Source organism: Nicotiana tabacum, chromosome 20 (genome assembly GCF_000715075.1).
Source record: "Nicotiana tabacum cultivar K326 chromosome 20, ASM71507v2, whole genome shotgun sequence".
In the NCBI taxonomy this organism is placed as follows: domain Eukaryota; kingdom Viridiplantae; phylum Streptophyta; class Magnoliopsida; order Solanales; family Solanaceae; genus Nicotiana; species Nicotiana tabacum.
This window is the reverse complement of record NC_134099.1, coordinates 48539756-48558258: the sequence shown is the minus strand read 5'-3', so window position 1 is coordinate 48558258 and position 18503 is coordinate 48539756. Positions and strand designations below refer to the sequence as shown.

At 39.9% G+C, this 18503-nt stretch overlaps 1 long non-coding RNA gene across 1 annotated transcript; it reads right to left on the bottom strand.

The window, feature by feature from the left end:
• Window positions 1-876: 876 nt before the first annotated feature.
• LOC107770186 (uncharacterized) lies at window positions 877-18255 on the bottom strand. The gene is made up of 2 exons (XR_001644549.2): window positions 17943-18255; window positions 877-1289 (listed from the first exon to the last, which is right to left on the bottom strand). It is a non-coding gene; the product is annotated as an uncharacterized LOC107770186 (long non-coding RNA).
• Window positions 18256-18503: the final 248 nt, after the last annotated feature.

Below are 18503 nucleotides of genomic sequence, written 5' to 3'. Positions count from 1 at the left end.
CGCGAACGTGTCCACAATTAATAATGCTTTGTTTATTTTATTAAGAAGAGTTTCGTTGAAGTTGCACGAACGCACCCTCGAGTTACTTTTTTTAGAATTAAATTCGCAAATATGTTACGCGAACATATGCATAAGCACAATAATAGTCTGAGTCGAGCCTAAAACAAACTACAAGTGTTTAAGGTTATTTTAACATCTAAATTGTAATACCAATATGAGGGCCATAGATGATTTAATTAGGATGGCACACCTCAACCATTTAAAAGAATTACACTTAATGAGGCCTAAGGATATTCTTACTTACAACTATTTTGGATTTAAAACTATTGATTATGGGTAAGGAAATATAAAGCAGCCTGTTATATTTTTTTTTTGAAAAAGAACTGGGCCAGTAGCAGGCCCAGTATACTATCAAAACAGGCATTAAAGAAAAAGGGAGTGAAGCCATCACCAACTGGGCTCCAAAATTAAGCCCAGACGTGGGACCAAGGGACAAAACTGAATATTAGGGGTCCAATTTGACTAGGAGTCATGATTTGGGCCATCTGCAAGCCTAATTGCATTATTCAGAATAAACTATTTATGAAGAAAAGATATGTTGATGAGGATTTGGCTCAAATTTGAGCCTAAAAGAGAGAAACATGAATAACTAGAAGTCAACGAGCCTGGCCATGATCCAGGCAATCTCATTTGGGCCGGATCCAACCCCAAACTTAGGCACGAATGCATCAAACATTAAGGCCCCACTGAGGCCCACTGACTACAATGCACATATAGCAACAACATAATATGCAGATTATGAAAATTACAACACCAAACAGACTATGTTATAAACCTTAAAATTATTATATTGCTACTAATGCTAACAACATGAAATTGAACTATGAAACTACTCATTAACTATACTACTACATATAAACTTGTTCTATCAAAGTTACAATTTTGAAAAATATACACATGCTAGGTACAGTGTTTCAAACATATGTGAGCCAGCATTTTTTATTACAAACAAATTATTAGAAACCTATACTAACTTGAAATTTTACATATTTCAGAACAACCAAACTAGCAGACCTTCAGCATATAACATTTCCTACTAGACAAATAGCCATCCAAACACATCCAAACCACATCAATACTACAGAAGACTAAAACTAATAAAGGTACTGAGAAAACATGGGAATAAAATTAAAAGGGGCGCATTTCATTAGATCTTCAATTTTCAGCTACATATTGCCAATAGAACGACAGGCTTGCACTTCAAAGATCATGTAAAGTCCAAAAAATACCTGGATATTGAAACAAAGCAAAAAGGAAATGATAAGTTCAACAAGCAAAGAAGTATGAGTAAATCAGCAGCTCAACAGCAATATTCAGCTCCTTAGATCAATCTTAAACCCAGAAAAACAGAAGTCCTTCGAAAACTTTTATGTTCTTACTAACAGGGACAAAACAAGGAACAATTCTCAACCATTTTCAACCAAATAATGTCGAAACTTTAAGTATTTTTTAGGGTTTGAATTTCTGATGTTTCTTTTCAGAACTTTTAGGCAGAAGATGATGTTGAATGTGTGTGTGTGAGTGAGGGAATGTTTCCCTTTTATAGAGTGTACAAAAAGGCATCAAAAAAGCATATTCTAACCTAAAATTCTGAACTTTCAGGATAGTACAGCATCTTTTTACAGCTGCTTGTCCTTTTCCTACCCAATTTCATCATCTTTTGCAACAGCTAGGACAGTTGTGCACCTTCTAGAAACTTCTCCTATTTTCATACCCTTTTTACTTCTGAAATTTTACCATTTACCCAGAAGTTCTGACTTAATACCTTTTCTTATTTTAATTTGATCCCTTATCTTAAATCAAGAAGCTTCTCATCTAAAAATCCTACTTCATATTTCCAAATTAACCTGCTAAGTTTTTAATTGCTCAATTAAGACCCTAGGAGTTTTTTACCAATTACAAATCCTTAACAGACAAAATCAAATGGGCAACTATCAGTATTTGAAGCAAACAATCAAAGTTAAAAGGGAAAACATCTGAAAATTTTGAAAAATAAACCTAATCTCTAAACTGAACCAAATTCATAAGAAAAACTTTACAAAGCTTAACAGACTATTAGTTTAATGATGAGCATGGGCAGACGGGTTAAACAAACAAACAAACAACTTGAATAACATTGAACTTAAACTAATAATGCACTAATTAAAACAAATAACTAACAATTTATGCTAATCATGCCGTCAGAGAAAACCAAAAGGGAATTAACAACTTATTCAAGACTTAGGATAAATTGATCAATGAATTGAAACTAAAATAATTACTCCCCAACCAAATAATTTTGAATGTGACCAATGATTGAAACAGGGATGACTATAAAAAAAATGAAGGCCAAACAGACTTATAAACTGAAAATTACCTAAAAGAAAACTGACTCGAATTTTGAGGAAAAGAGAAGGAAAATGGAGAGGTAAATGAAACCTTACCAACTAAGGAGTAGAAATTAAACAAAGCAGCTACTGAGGTCCGTCTCCAACTCGATTGACCAACAGAGGTCTTCTCTTTCAGGGTATTCAGTCTTGCATGGCTTTGACCGGATCTCCTTGAAAGAGAAGACTTCTAGTAGTCTAAATTTTGAAGGAAAACAATAAGGAGCTTGGATTCGAACAAAACAGAGACCCCTTCTTAGATTTGCAATTCCGGAGTTTTGAAGGGTTATTTGGAAAAATCAGTGAGGTATTTAGGAAGAGGAGGGTACAGGGGTGGCCTGGTGAAACTTTGGGTCGATTTGGAAGGATTAGGGTTTTTAGGCACCGATCTTAGATTTAAGATTCGAGATGTTTGGTGATGATTCGAAGAAACTGGGTTAGAGATTTGGAAAGGGGAGATGACGGGGGTTAACTAGTGAGAATTTAGGGCCATTTGGAGAAGTTCCACCGCCGTGAGGCGATTTCCGGCGGCGGAGGCGATGGGGGAAATTGGGGCGGCTATGGTTTCTTTAGTTTTGGTGTTAGAGACAACTGAGTGGTTTTGAATGGGGGGAGAGTGTTTCGGATAGTTATATAATTAATGGGCGGTGAGTTCGGAGCCGTTGGATCATAAAGATCCAATGGTCGTGATTGAGGGGGAACAAAACGGGGTCGTTTTGGGTTAGTAGGGTCTGGACCGGGTTCCCTGGGTTTTGGGCCTGGGGTAAGGACAGATTTTGGATTGGTTTTGGCTTTAAATGGCCCAAATTCTGAATTTAAGACCCCCTTTTCAATTAACCCCTTATTTCCTTTTTTTCTTTTTTCTTCTTTTTTTAACTAAAAATCCTAAATTTAAAAATTCTAAATTAATCTAAATTGCAAAATTAAACTAATTATCTAATTATCAAAATTACAAAAATTATTTAATCCTACATTAAAAGAGAAAGATCACTAATCTAAAAATTAAAAGGTAAAATATGTAAAAATGGGTCATTTTTGTAATTTATATTTTTAATGAAATAAATAATTAACTAATTAATCCTAAAAATATTTTTTTTAAAAAAACTAAATGCAATGCATGGTATTTTTGGCATTTTCATGATTTTAATAAGAATTAAACGTGCACAAAAATGCAAACAATTAACAAAAACTCCTACGAAATTCATATAAGATGGCAAATAATTGGAAAAAGTCTATTTTCTTGGATTTTTTAGGAGTAATTCATATAGGGCAAAAATCGCATGCTCACAACTATAATTGTGTTTTTCTTCCTTATTGTACATTATTTGCAATTTAAGCCTACTGCTAGTTTATGGAAGCATGTCTAAGTGACTTAATTGTTTTACTTGTTCAAACTGCTTTATTTGAATTTTGTGCAGCATGCTAGGTTAGAAATACCTGTTTTACCTTGGTATGAAATTGGATTGAATTGAATACTCTTTATGTTGCTGTTGTGTGTTTACTTTGGGACTACGGGACGATATCCCAGGAGATCCCCCGGCTTGTTTACTTTGGGACTATGGATCGGTATTCCGGTAGATCCCCCTGCACATTTATGATTGGGACTACGGGACAGCACCCGGTAGATTTCCCGTACTGGATATTTACTTTGGGACTACGAATTTGGTATTCCGGGAGATTTCCTTGCACATTTACGATTTGGACTGCTGGACGATATCCCAGGAGATCCTCTAGACATTTACTTTTGGGACTACGAGATGGTATCCCGGGAGATCCCCTGTTGCTATTTCTGTGTACTGAGTTAGATTCTTTCTGTGTTTTTATTTGTTATAGACTGTTAGCACTTTAAATATATTGTCGTATTCTATACTATTTGACCTTATTTTTAATCTATAATCAGTAGGGCCCTGACTTTCCTTGTCACTAGCTGACCGAGGTTAGGCTTGGCACTTACTTAGTACTGCTGTGGTGTACTCATGCCCTTTCTGCGCATGTTTTTCATGTGCAGATCCAGGTTCTTCGGCCTAGCTCTACCATCCTTGAGGCGAGGCAATTCTTCAGAGACTTCGATGTATATCTGTCGCGTCCGCAGACCAAGGAGTCCCTCTCCATTCTCTCTTGTAGTTTTAGCCCTTCTATATTTACTTTGATGTAGACATTCTGGAGTTAGATCACTGTGTAGTATCCATAGCTTGTGATTTTATGAGGTTCCGGATTTTGGGAGTTATTTTAGTTTGAGAGTTGGTATTGTATATGCCAAGCGGCATCTTAAACGCTTTAGTTATGTTTATTTAGCAGTTTTTGGCTAGTTTTTTATCTTTCGTTTTCTTGTTCCGCAAATCGTTAAGCTTACCTAGTCATAGAGACTAGGTGCCGTCACGACAGTTCACGGAGGGCGAACTTGGGTCGTGACAAGTTGGTATCAGAGCTCTAGGTTTATAGGAGTCATGAATCACAAGCCGGTTTATTAGAGTCTTGCGGATTGGTGCAGAGACGTCTATACTTATCTATGGGAGGCTATGTAACTATTAGGAAAATTCCATTTTATTTGATTTCCTTGTCGTGCGAGATTTTTGATATCACAATTCTAAGCTTCTGTCTTTTATTCTCTCACAGATGGTGAGCACACGTCATACCGGAGATGATCAAGCACTCGCGCCCCCTGCTAGAGTCGTTAGAGGCTGAGGCTGGGGTAGAGGCCGAGGACGCGCCCGTGGTGCATCCAGAGCACCCGTGCGAGTTGCCACAGAGGAGCCACCAAATAGATCCACTCAGGGTCTAGGCACCTGATACGCCTACTGCTACTACTATTCCAGCTCTTCAGGAGACTCTTGAATAGTTCGTGAGCATGTACACCACTCTAGCTCAGGCAGGGCTGATTCTCCTTGCTGCAGCCACATCCCAGGCCGGGGGAGGAGCATAGACACCAACCGTCGGCACTCCTAAGTAGCAGGTCTAGGTTGATCAGATCCCAAAGGTTATACTAGCACCGCTTGCAGTACCAGATCAGCCCGAGGATAGGGCGGCGGCTTCAGAGGATGAACAGCGGAGGCTTTAGAGGTTTAAGAAGTATAAGCCTCCTATATTCAATGGTTTAGCATCAGATGAAGCCCTGGGATTTCTGGAGGAGTATTACCGTATCCTCCGCACTATGGGTATATTAGGATCGAGTAGGGTTTCTTTCACTGCCTTCCAGCTTTGAAGAGCCGCCTACCAGTGGTGGCGTACTTTTGAGTTGGACAGTCCAGTTGAGGTAGCATCTCTTACTTAGACTCAGTTTTCAGATATGTTCCTGAGAGAGTTTGTCCCTCAGAGCCTCAGGGACGCCTGGTGCATGGAGTTTAAGCATCTGTGCCAGGAACCATGACTATTTTGGAGTATGTTGTCCATTTCACTGACTTGGCTAGGCATGCACCAGCCTTGGTTGCTACAGTTCGTGAGAGGGTTCGTCGGTTTATTGAGGGACTCATTCCCAGCATCAGGTCTAGCATGGATCGCAAGTTGGAGATGGATATTTCTTATTAGCAGGTGGTCAGCATTGCTAGGAGAGTGGAGGGTATGCATGCTCGGAATAGAGAGGAGAGGGAGGCCAAGAGGTCTCGAGAGTTAGGCCATTATTCTGGTGCCCGTGCTCCAGCTCCAGTTCGTCATGGTAGGGATTATATGAGTCGCCCTATTCATTTAGTTCTTCTAGAAGCTAGGTATTCCAGCTCCTCCTAGACCTCAGGAGCCTTATTATGCACCTCCAGTACCTAGTGCGCCTCTTACACGAGGTGCTTTCAGTAGTTAGTCCAGCAGACCTGGCCCAAGCCAGTCACAGTTGCCATGTCCTCCCAAAGCTTATTTTGAGTGTGGTGACACACTCCATATGGTGAGGGATTGCCCTAGACTTAGGAGGGGTGCACCTCCACAGACTCCTCAACTGTAGTGTGCCCCACAGAGTTCCCAGGCTATGGTTCCAGCATCAGTTACTACCCCACCTACTCAGCCAACTAGAGTTGGAGGTTAGGGAGGTAGAAGTCACCCTAGAGGGGGAGGCCAGGCCAGATATTATGCTCTTCGTGCCGTATCGAGGTTGTCGCCTCCGATTTTGTCATCACAGGTATTGTCCTGGTTTGTCATAGAGATGCATCGGTTCTATTCGATCCAGGCTCCACTTATTCTTATTTGTCCTCTTATTTTGCCCCGTATTTGGGCGTACCTCAAGATATTTTGAGCTCCCCTATTTATGTTTCTACTCCTGTGGAGGATTCTCTTGTTGTAGACCGCATTTAGCGGTCGTGTTTGGTTGGTCTTAGTGGTTTTGAGACCTGAGCCGATTTATTATTGCTCAGCATGGTAGATATCGATGCTATTCTTGATTGTCACACCAAAAATGTGACGTTGTCTATGCCAGGTGTACTGCAAGTAGAGTGGAGGGGTACTTTAGATCACACTTCTAGTAGAGTTATTTCTTTCCTTAAAGCTCAGTGAATGGTTGAGAAGGGGTGTAACGTGTATCTGGCATATGTGAGAGATGTTAGTATTGATGCCCCTACAGTTGATTCAGTCCTAGTAGTACCAGACTTCCCTAATATTTTTCTAGCTGATCTTCCGGGTATGCCACCCGACAGAGATATTGATTTCGGCATTTATTTGTTGTCGGGAACTCAACCTATTTCTATTCCTCCTTATCGTATGGCTCATCCTAAGTTGAAGGAATTGAAGGAGCAGTTGCAGGATTTGCTTGACAAAGGTTTTATTCATCCCAGTGTATCACCTTGGGGTGCTCTTGTCTTATTTGTGAAGAAAAAGGATGGTTCTATGCGTATGTGCATTGATTATTGCCAGTTGAACAAGGTTACAGTGAAGAACCAGTATCCTTTGCGTCGTATTGATGATCTGTTTGACCAGTTACATGGTGCAAGAGTGCTTTCTAAAATTGAATTGCGTTTAGGTTATCTCTAGTTGAAGATTCAGGAGTCGGATATCCCGAAGACTACTTTCAGGAGTTGGTATGGTCACTACAAGTTCCTTGTTATGTCATTTGGGCTGACCAATTCCCCAGAAGCCTTTATGCATTTGAAGCACAGTGTGTTCCAGTCATATCTTGACTCGTTCGTTATTGTGTTTATTGATGATATTCTAGTGTAGTCCCGGAGTCGGGAAGATCATGAGTAGCACCTAAGGACAGTGCTTTAGACTTTGAGGGAAAAGAAGTTATATGTAAAGTTTTCGAAATGTGAGTTTTGGTTGGATTCCGTGGCATTCTTGGGTCACGTGGTATCGAGTGAGGGTATACAGGTGGATTCGAAGAAAGTAAAAGCAATGTAGAGTTGGTCCAGACCATCCTCAGCTATAGAGATCCGCAGTTTTCTTGGCTTCGCGGGTTATTACCATCAATTTGTTGAGGGGTTTTCATCTATTGCAGCACCTATGACCATGCTGACCCAGAAGGGTGCTTCGTTCCAGTGGATGGAAGAGTGTGAGGCAAGTTTCCAGAAGCTCAAGACAGCTTTGACTATAGCCCCAGTTTTGATATTGCCTACAGGTTCGGGGTCTTATACTATCTATTATGATACCTCGAGGATTGTCCTTGGAGCAGTATTAATGCAGGACGGTAGGGTGATTGCCTACGCATCCAGGCAGTTGAAGGTACATGAGAAGAATTATCCTGTCCATGATCTCGAGTTAGCTGCTATTGTTCACGCCTTGAAGATCTGGCGTCATTATTTGTACGGTGTTCCTTGTGAGATCTATACTGATCACCGGAGTTTACAGCACCTATTCAAGTAGGATAATCTTAATTTGCGTCAGAGGAGGTGGTTAGAGCTGCTGAAGGACTATGATATCACTATTTTGTATCACTCAGGCAAGGCCAATATGGTGGCCGATGCTTTGAGTCGTCGGGCAGAGAGTTTGGGGAGTTTATCTTATTTACCAGCAGTGGAGAGGCCCATGGCGATGGATGTTCAAGCCTTAGCCAGCCAGTTTGTGAGATTGGATCTTTCGGAGCCTAGTCGGGTTCTACCTTGCGTTGTCTATCGGTCTTCCTTATTTGATCATATTAGGGAGTGTCAGTATGATGACCCTCATTTACTTGTCCTCAAGGACAAGGTTCTGCACGGCGATGCTAGAGATGTGACTATTGGTGAGGATGGGGTATTGAGGATGTAGGGACGGGTATGTGTACCTAATGTTGATGGACTTTGGGAGTTGATTCTAGATGAGGACCATAGTTCGTGGTATTCCATCCATTCGGGTGCCGCGAAGATGTACCAGGATTTGAGACAGCACTATTGGTGTAGGCAGATGAAGAAGGATATAGTTGGGTTTGTAGCTTGGTGCCTCAATTGTCAGCAGGTAAAGTATGAGCACTAGAGACCGGGTAGGTTGCTTCAGCAGATAGAGATTCCGGAGTGGAAGTGAGTGCGGATCACCATGGACATTATAGTTGGACTCCCACAGACTTTGAAGAAGTTCGATGCCATTTGGGTAATTGTAGATCAGCGGACCAAGTCCGCGCACTTCATTCCTGTGTGTACCACCTATTCTTCGGAGCGATTGGTGGAGATTTATATTCGAGAGATTGTTCGTCTGCATGGTATTCCAGTTTCCATCATTTTAGATAGAGGTACTTAGTTCACATCACGGTTCTAGAGGGTCGTACAGCATGAGTTGGGCACTCGGGTGGAGTTAATCACAGCATTTCACCCTCAGATGGACAGACTATCCGAGCGCACTATTCAAATTCTTGAGGATATGCTCTGTGCATGTGTGATGGAGTTTGGAGGTTCTTGGGATTAGTTTTTGCCACTGGCTGAGTTTGCCTACAATAACAGTTATCAATCCAGCATTTAGATGGCACCGTATGAGGCTTTGTATGGTAGGTAGTGTAGATCCCCGATGGGTTGGTTTGAGCCGGGTAAGGCTAGATTATTGGGCACAGACTTGGTTCGAGATGCTTTGGAGAAGGTTAAGGTGATTAAGGATAGACTCCGTACAGCCTAGTCCAGACAGAAGATTTATGCGGACCAGAAGGTTCGTGATGTTTCCTATAAGGTTGGAGAGCGGGTCTTGCTTCGGGTTTCACCTATGAAGGGCGTTATGAGATTTGGGAAGAAAGGGAAGTTGAGTCCGAGGTTTATTGGTCCTTTTGAGATATTGAGACATGTTGGAGAGGTTTCTTATGAGCTTGCCTTACCTCCCAGCTTGGCAGGAGTTCATAGTGTATTTCATGTTTTGATGCTCCGGAAGTATCACGGCGACCCGTCACACGTAGTGGATTTCAGTTCAGTCCAGTTGGACAAGGATCTATCTTATGTTGAGGAGCTGGTGGCAATATGGGACAGGCAGGTTTGGAAGCTGAGGGCAAAGAACATTGCATCGGTGAAGGTTCAGTTGCGGGGCCAGCCGGTCGAGGAGGCAACTTAGGAGACCGAGCAAGATATGCACAGTCGTTACTCTCATCTTTTCACTACTTCAGGTATGTCTCTATGCTCATTCGAGGATGAACGAATGTTTTAAGAGGGGGAGGATGTAACGACCCGGCCGATCGTTTTAAAAATTTACACCCTGATCCCCTATTAACTACATTCCCCGTATTTGTTTCTGCTATTGTAAGTTGTCGGGAGGGTTCATTTTGAATTTGAAGTGTTTTAGGACACTTAATCCCTAAATGAGAGTTTTAGCTTTAGAATTTTGGATCATATTCGGAGCAGTGTGAAGACAGCCTTGGAATGTAATTCTGTTGGTTCCGTTGGGTGATTTCGGGCTTAGAGGCATGTTTAGATTGTGTTTTTGAGGTCGTAGCGTAATTAAGGTTAAAATGCCGAAAGTTGAATTTTTGAAGTTTCCGATTCGATAGTAAGATTCTGATATCGGGGTCAGAATAGAATTTCGGATGTTGGAGTAGGTCTGTCGTGTTATTTGGGACGTGTGTGCAAAATTTCAAGTCATTCGGACGAGGTTTGATAGACTTTATGATCGAAAGCGGAAGTTGGAAGTTTTGGGAATCCTTAGGCTTGGATTGGACAACGGTTTGTGGTTTTAGCATTGTTTGATGTGATTCGAGGGTTGGAATAAGTTCGTATGATGTTGTAGGATTGGTTGGCATGTTTGGTTGAGGTTCCGGAGACCTCGGGTGAGTTTCCGGTGCTTAACAAAAATTGAATTGGACTTAGGAAAATCTGAAGCTTGACTAAAGTTCTATCATAACTGCACCTGCGATTATGGGACCGCAGGTGCATGATTGCAGAAGCAATAGAGGAGCCGCAGATGCGGCCAGGCGCTTGGAAACCAGAATCCACAGGTGCGATAGGTTGAGCGCACCTACGAGACCGCAGGTGCGGTAGAAAAAGCGCAGGTGCGGTCCAAGTGCATTAAGTGAAAACCGCATATGCGGTTGGTTAGACCGCAGAAGCGGCACCGCATAAGCGAGAAAATGGCCGCAGGTGCGAAAACCCTAGGCCAAAACCTATATAAGGTTTCTGTTGCAATTTTTGCCTATTCTTTCACCATTTTTGTCCAAGAATTGAGTTTTTTAGGAGGTTTGGAAAGAGGATTCAAGGGAGCTTCAAGGAGGTAAGATTTCTGGAACCAAAACTCGTTTATATGGTATTATTCTACTGATTTGACAAGGAATTTATGGAAAATGAGGGTTAAAATTGGGGTTTAGGGTTTGATATTGGAGACTTGGATTTGGGGACTTGAGGAGTCATTTGTAGTCTGATTTTCGTGTATTTGGTATGTATGAACTCGTGAGAGTGTGAGGATTCTAGTTTTGCAAATTTTATCCAATTCTGAGACATGGGCTTGGGGGACTTTTTGGGCAATTTTCCCAATTTCGTGTATTAGCTTTGAATTAATGAGTTGAATTAGTTGTTAGAAGTTATATTTACATTATACAATTACTTTGAATAGATTTGGGCCATTTGGAGTCATGTACTCGTGGCAAGAACGTGATTTCGAGTTGATTGAGCTGGTTCGAGGTAAGTGGCTTGTTTAACCTTGTGTGGGGGAACTCCCCTTAGGATTTGGTATTGTTGATATATGAAATGCCTTGTACGTGAGGTGACGAGTGTGTACATGTGCTAACTGTAGAAAATCATGTTTTCATTTAGTAACTATAATTGTGTTTTTCTTCCTTGTTGGACATTACTTGCAATTTAAGCCTACTGTTAGTTTAGGAAAGCAAGTCTAAGTGACTTAATTGCTTTACTTGTTCAAACTGCTTTATTTGAATTAAGTGCAGCATGTTAGGTTAGAAATATCTGTTTTGCCTTGGTATAAAATTGGATTGAATTGAATATTCTTCGTGTTGCTGTTGTGTGTTTTCTTTGGGACTACGGGACGCTATCCCGGGAGATCCTCCTGCTTGTTAACTTTGGGACTACGGATCGGTATTCCGGTAGATCCCCCTGCACATTTATGATTGGGACTATGGGATATCACCTGGTAGATTCCCCGTACTGGATATTTACTTTGGGACTACGGATTTGGTATTTCGGGAATTTCCCTTGCACATTTACGATTTGGATTGCGGGAAGATATCTCGGGAGATCCTCTAGACATTTACGTTTGGAACGATAGGACGGTATCCCAGGAGATCCTCTGTTGCTATTTCTGTGTAGTGAGTTAGATTCTTTGTATGTTTTTATTCGTTATAGACTCTTAGCACTTTAAATATATTGTCGTATTCTATACTGTTTTACCTTGTTTTTCATATATAATCAGTAGGGGCCTGGCTTTCCTCGTCACTACTCAAGCGAGGTTAGGCTTGGCACTTACTGAGTACCGTTGTGGTGTACTCATGCCCTTTCTGCGCATGTTTTTCATGTGTAGATCCAGGTTCTTCGGCCCAGCCCTACCATCCTTGATGCGAGGCAATTCTTCAGAGATTTCGAGGTATATCTGTCGTGTCCGCAGACCGAGGAGCCTCTCCATTCTTTCTTATAGTTATAGCCCTTCTGTATTTACTTTGATGTATATATTCTGGAGTTAGAGCACTATGTAGTATCCATAGCTTGTGATTTGATGAGATTTCAGGTTTTGGGAGTTGTTTTAGTTTGAGAGTTTGTATTGTATATGCCGAGCGGCATCTTAAACGCTTTATTTATGTTTATCCGCAGTTTTTGGCTAGTTTTTTTATCTTTCATTTTGGTGCCACCACAACAGTTTACGGAAGGCGAACTTGGGTCGTGACAAGTGTAAATAGAGAAACTAAGATGTGTAGAAAGAAATATAACCAACTTAGTCTATAAAAGAGACTAAGTCAGTTATTACTGTACTAACTGAAAATACGAGCTTAAGCTCATTTCTTCGCTCTTCTTCTTCTCTCTGAACTTTGTACTCCAGATATGAGTATGTGTTGCATGTGTGAATCGAGTAAATATTTGCTCAATTATAGCAAATTGACATGGTATCAGAGCAGAAATCGATCAATTTGAGTTGTTATCCGTGCAAGATCTGAGAAATTAGTTAAGTTCAAAGCTCACAAAATTGCAACAATGGTGGATGATGAAATTGGACACCTTCTTCATAATTATCCACTATACCTTAAGGATTCAGACTCGCCGGGAATAGCGTTGATAACTCTCAAACTCACAGGGCCAGAAAATTATGCTCTTTGGAGTAGATCTATGAGAGTAGCTCTCCTAGTGAAGAACAACTTCGGGTTTGTGGATGGAACCTGTGTCAAAGCTTCATACAGAGGTGAATTAGCGGCGCAATTGGAAAGGTGTAATGTAGTGATCTTCTCATGGCTTAGTAGAACTATAGCGGCAGAGTTGGTGCAAAGCATCATGTACGCATCAAGTGCGAGAAAAATCTAGGACGAGTTCAAGGAAAGGTTTGACAAAGATGACCTAACCAAAATTTATCAAATTTCTACTGACATTTCAGCCCTAAAGCAAGGTACAGAATCTGTGACCTCTTACTTCTTGAAATTGAAAAACCTATGGAATGAATTAGACATCTTAGTACCTCTACCCTCATGTAATTGTGAAGAATCACGCCCATATGTAGATCACTTAGTAAGACAAAGGCTTCTACAGTTCTTAATGGGACTGAATGAGAGTTATAGTCATATGAGGAGTGCAGTGTTACTGAAGAGGCCGGTCCTTACTGTAAACCAAGCTTATGCAGTTGTAGTGTAGGAGGAAAGTCAGAGGGAATTAGGAGTAGTTGACACAAATAGGGAGCCAATGACTATGTTAGCAGGAAAAGGAAATCAGTTCCTAAAAGGAAAGAAGCCAGGTCTTGTCTGTGAACATTGTGGGTACAAAGGGCATTTGAAGGAAAATTGCTCCAAAATTATTGGGTACCCTGCAGACTTCAAAAGCAAGAAGAAAGATCAACTTCCTGCTAAATCTTATGCTAACAATGTCAATGGAGAAAAGGAAGTGACAATAAACAATCAACCATAAGGGAACTACATGACTGAGGATCAGTACAAGCATCTAGTGAGCCTGTTGACAAAATCATCTATGAAAGAGAGTTCTAACAACACATCAAGCTCAGCAAACATGACAGGTATAAAGTCATTGCCATCTAATGCACGATCATATGATTGGATAGTATATTTAGGAGCATCACACCATATTACTTTTTGCAAAGAGGTTTTAGAAAAATTATGGAGAATCAATAAAGGAAATAGTAGAGGAGTTCAAATGCCCATAGGAGGTAGATCAGAAATAGTACACACACAGGAGATGCAACAATACTAGGATGGCAGAAGATTAGGAATGTTTTACATGTGCTTGACTTTAAGTTCAATCTCATTTCAGAATCCAAGCTAACTAGAGATTTATGTTGTTCAACTTGCTTCTACCCTAATTTTTTGTGTGTTTCAGGAACTTTACAATGGTAGGGTACTGGTGATTTGTAGAGAAGATGAAGGGTTGTACATAATTAGGAGTGAAGAGGATGAAGTAGTAGCTCGATCAGTCAAGAAGGAAGAAATAAGTGCAGCATTGTGGCACCAAAGGATGGGGCATGCCTTCATAGGTTCTTTACAATGTTTTCCAGATTTGAAGAATAAAGTGAATCAAGATATATAGAAGAATTGTGAGATTTGCCTATTAGCCAAACAGAGTAGACTAAAGTTTCCTATTAGTAGTCATTAATCTGATTACATTTTTCAACTTGTGCATATAGATGTCTGGGGACCATACAAAGTTGCTACTTATGACAAAAGGCATTATTTTCTAACCATAGTAGATGACTATAGTAGGTATACTTGGATTTGTTTGCTACAATCTAAATGTGAAGTAATAGTAGTGTTGCAGGAATTCTTTTTTTTTTTTGGAGAATCAGTTTAATGCAGTTGTAAAAGTGCTGAGATCTGATAATGGTAAAGAATTTTCAATAAAAACTGCAATGATTCGCTTTCATCCTTGGGTATAATACACCAAAGTAGTTGTCCCTATACTCCACAATAAAATAGAGTAGTAGAGAGAAAACATAGAACCATATTGGAGGTGGAAAGGGCATTGAAATTTCAAAGCAACATACCTGCTAGGTTTTGGGGAGACTGTGTCAAAACTGCAGTTTACCTAATCAATAAGTTGCCCACAATAGTGCTGAATGGAAAATACCCATATGAAAAGCTCTATGGGAAACCACCAAAAATAAATCATCTTAGAGTATTTCGGTGTCTATGTTATGCCAGCACATTGCAAGAGGAGATAAAGTTGCAACCATGGCAATGAAATCAATGTTCATTGGTTATTCAGAAGTGTAGAAGGGATATAGGTTATATGATCTAGAATCCAATAGATCTTGTGAGCAGGGATGTGAATTTCAGAGAAGATATCTTTCCTTTCAAGGTCCTGCCTAATCAACTTGAAAATTTATTCATGCCTGATACTGATTGCTCAATAATTACAAGGAATCAGCCTACTTCAACACCTGTAGCAGATGATGATCTAGGAATAGCTTCTCAGAATAGAACTGAAGTTAAAGCTGACAACTCCAGCCCCTATGTAGCACCAGATATGCCACTAGATGTGACAGTAAATGATATGGAGGAACTTGGTTCAGGTGAAAGCAATGAAAAAAATTCCCCACCCAACAGGAACATGAAGAGTTTATACTTGATCAAGTGCCAACAGTTGTGCAACAACCTACAGGGATTAGAAAATCCAAAAGAACAACAAAACCAACAGTGTAGCTCAAAGATTATGGTACTACAAGCAAACTAAAAGGAGATAGTCTTTATTCAGTTTCAAATTAAGTGAGCTATGGTCATCTCTCAGAACACTACCAATGTTACCTGGGTTCATTCTCAGCTCAGATAGAACCAAAGTCTTTTCAGGAAGCAGCCCAAGATGATATGTGGATAGAAGCATGAAGCAAGAGATTTTGGCACTTGAAGAAAATAAGACATGGGAGATAGTGGATCTTCCTCCAAGAAAATAAAGTATTGGCTCAAAATGGGTATACAAAATCAAACACAAAGCCAATGGTGAAGTAGAGAGATTCAAAACCAGGCTTGTTGCAAAAGGATATACACAACATGAAGGGTTAGACTATAATGAAACATTTTCACCTGTTGCCAAGATGGTAACAGCTAGAATTGTGATAAACCTAGCAGTCTCTAAAGGTTGGGTTTTATCTCAAATGAATGTCAACAATGCCTTCCTACAAGGGGATTTGTATGAGGAGGTTTACATGGACTTGCCTTAGGGATTCCATAGGCAGGGGGAGTCTAAGGTTTGCAGACTACTTAAGTCTCTTTATTGTCTCAAACAGGCATCGAGATAGTGAAACATTAAGTTGACTGATGCACTGATAAGTGAAGGGTATTCTCAAAGTGCCTATGATCATTCCCTGTTCACAAAGAAGATAAATGCAGACCTAGTGATCATCCTTGTGTAGATGATCTATTGATTACTGGCAGCAACAACACATTGGTAGAAGAAGCAAAAGCAACCCTACACAAACATTTCAAGTTGAAAGATCTAGGTGAACTTAGATACTTCCTGGGAATTGAGCTCATGAGGTCAACAACAAGAGTTGTACTTAATCAAAGGAAGCATGGTCTTCAGCTAATTTCAGAAGTTGGGTTAAGTGGGGCAAAGCCAGCTAGCTCACCCTTGGAACAAAACCACAAGTTGACAACTATTGAATATGATACACATATAGAAATTAAGGAAGATGAGGAATTTCAAGACATTGTAAGCTATCAAAAACTAATAGGGGAACTCATTTACCTCACTATTACCAGACCAGACATATGTTTTGCCGTCCAAGTTTTAAGTTAATTCATGCAACATCCAAAGCAATCACATTTAGATGCTGCATTAAGGGTTATGAGATACATTAAAGGATCACCAGGGATGGGAATATTATTGAAGAGAGGATCATTAAAAGATGTTGCATCCTATTGTGATGCAGACTGGGCAGCCTGCCCAAATACAAAGAGGTCTGTAACCGGATATATGATGACGCTAGGAGAGTCATTGATCTCATGGAAATCCAAGAAGCAGCCAACTGTGAGCAGGAGCTCTATTGAGGCTGAATATAGAAGCATGGTAGTAGTGACTTTAGAGTTGGTATGGTTGGTAGGATTACTGAAGGAGTTAGGATTAATTGTGAAGGAGCCAGTAATGCTAAATTGTGACAGCAAAACAGCTATGCAAATAGCAGCTAATCCAGTTTATCATGAGAGAATAAAGCAGATACAGATTGACTGTCATTTTGTGAGATAAATAATTAAAGATGGTCTGATCACACCTCAGTACATTTCCACTAAAGAACAGCTCACAGATGTGATGACTAAAAGATTGGGAGCTGAGCAGCATAAAGTCTTAATATCCAAGCTAGGATTGTTCAATGTCTTTCACCCTCCAACTTGAGGGGGAGTGTGAAAATAACAAGTTAGTTGTTAGGTTGTTATTAGGACTGAAGTATAAATAGAGAAACTAAGAAGTATAGAAAGAAATATAACCAACCTAGTCTATAAAAGAGACTAAGTCGGTTATTACTATACTAACTGAAAATACGAGCTTAAGCTCATTTCTTCTCTCTTCTTCTTCGCTTTGAACTCTGTACTCAAGATCTGAGTATGTGTTGCATGCGTGAATCGAGTAAATATTTGCTCAATTAGAGCAAATTGACACTATCCATCAATTAGTTGCAACTATATTCACAATTTTGCAGTTTAGAATTATTCCTTTAGTTATTAAAAAGGGAATTTTACTTCAAATAACTTAGTCCCTTTTAGTGACATGCTGAAAACCAAAAGAACAAAATATCAGAAATTCCGGAGCAATAGAACCAAAATACAACATCCATATATAAAAGAGGACACAATGTTGGCGGGTCACTTTGTATGTGTTGTCCGGAAAGTGGAAATAAAATTAGGAAAAAAAAATATTAAGCAGAATACAATTTTGCCGAGAATAGGATAATGATAAACTCTCAGGAAAAAATCAAAAATATTATCTTCTAGTTGAGCTTAGCAGAACAAATTGCAGAGAATAGGATCGATAATGATAAAGAAAGTTAGTGCAAGATTGAAGTTTAGCTTTTTACAGTTTTTGCCGAGAAAATTTCCAGCGAAAAGGTTGTCGATGATCCAGTAGTAGCACCAACGGCGGTTTTCATATTGTCAAGTTCGGCGGCAAGCCTATAAGATAACCGGAGACTCGAGAATGTTAGCTTTCCATAAGGACCGTTCAGGCAGTCTTTTCTTCCTCATCATGGAAGAAATAAGAGGAATAGAAAAAGACATGATGTTTGGAGGTAGAGTGAGAAATAGGCGTTTCTTTTGAAGAGAGAGAAACAACACATAGAATAACAAAAGGCAAAAATCTGAGAAAATTGCAAAATAGATTTACTAGCAAGTGAGAACCGCCACGCCACTTCCCAAGGTCCCTGCTTTATATATTTATATAAATATAAATATAGATAGATATATAAATATAAATATAGATAGATAATATAAATTTAATATTACACATAGATAACTACTAAATAGTGTGACCATAGGCGCAAGTAGAAGGATTATTAGAGTAATAATTCGATAATAAATCTAGTGTTTATCATCATGTCTAACGCATATGCAATCAACCCAAATTCTCTTTTTGCCTTACA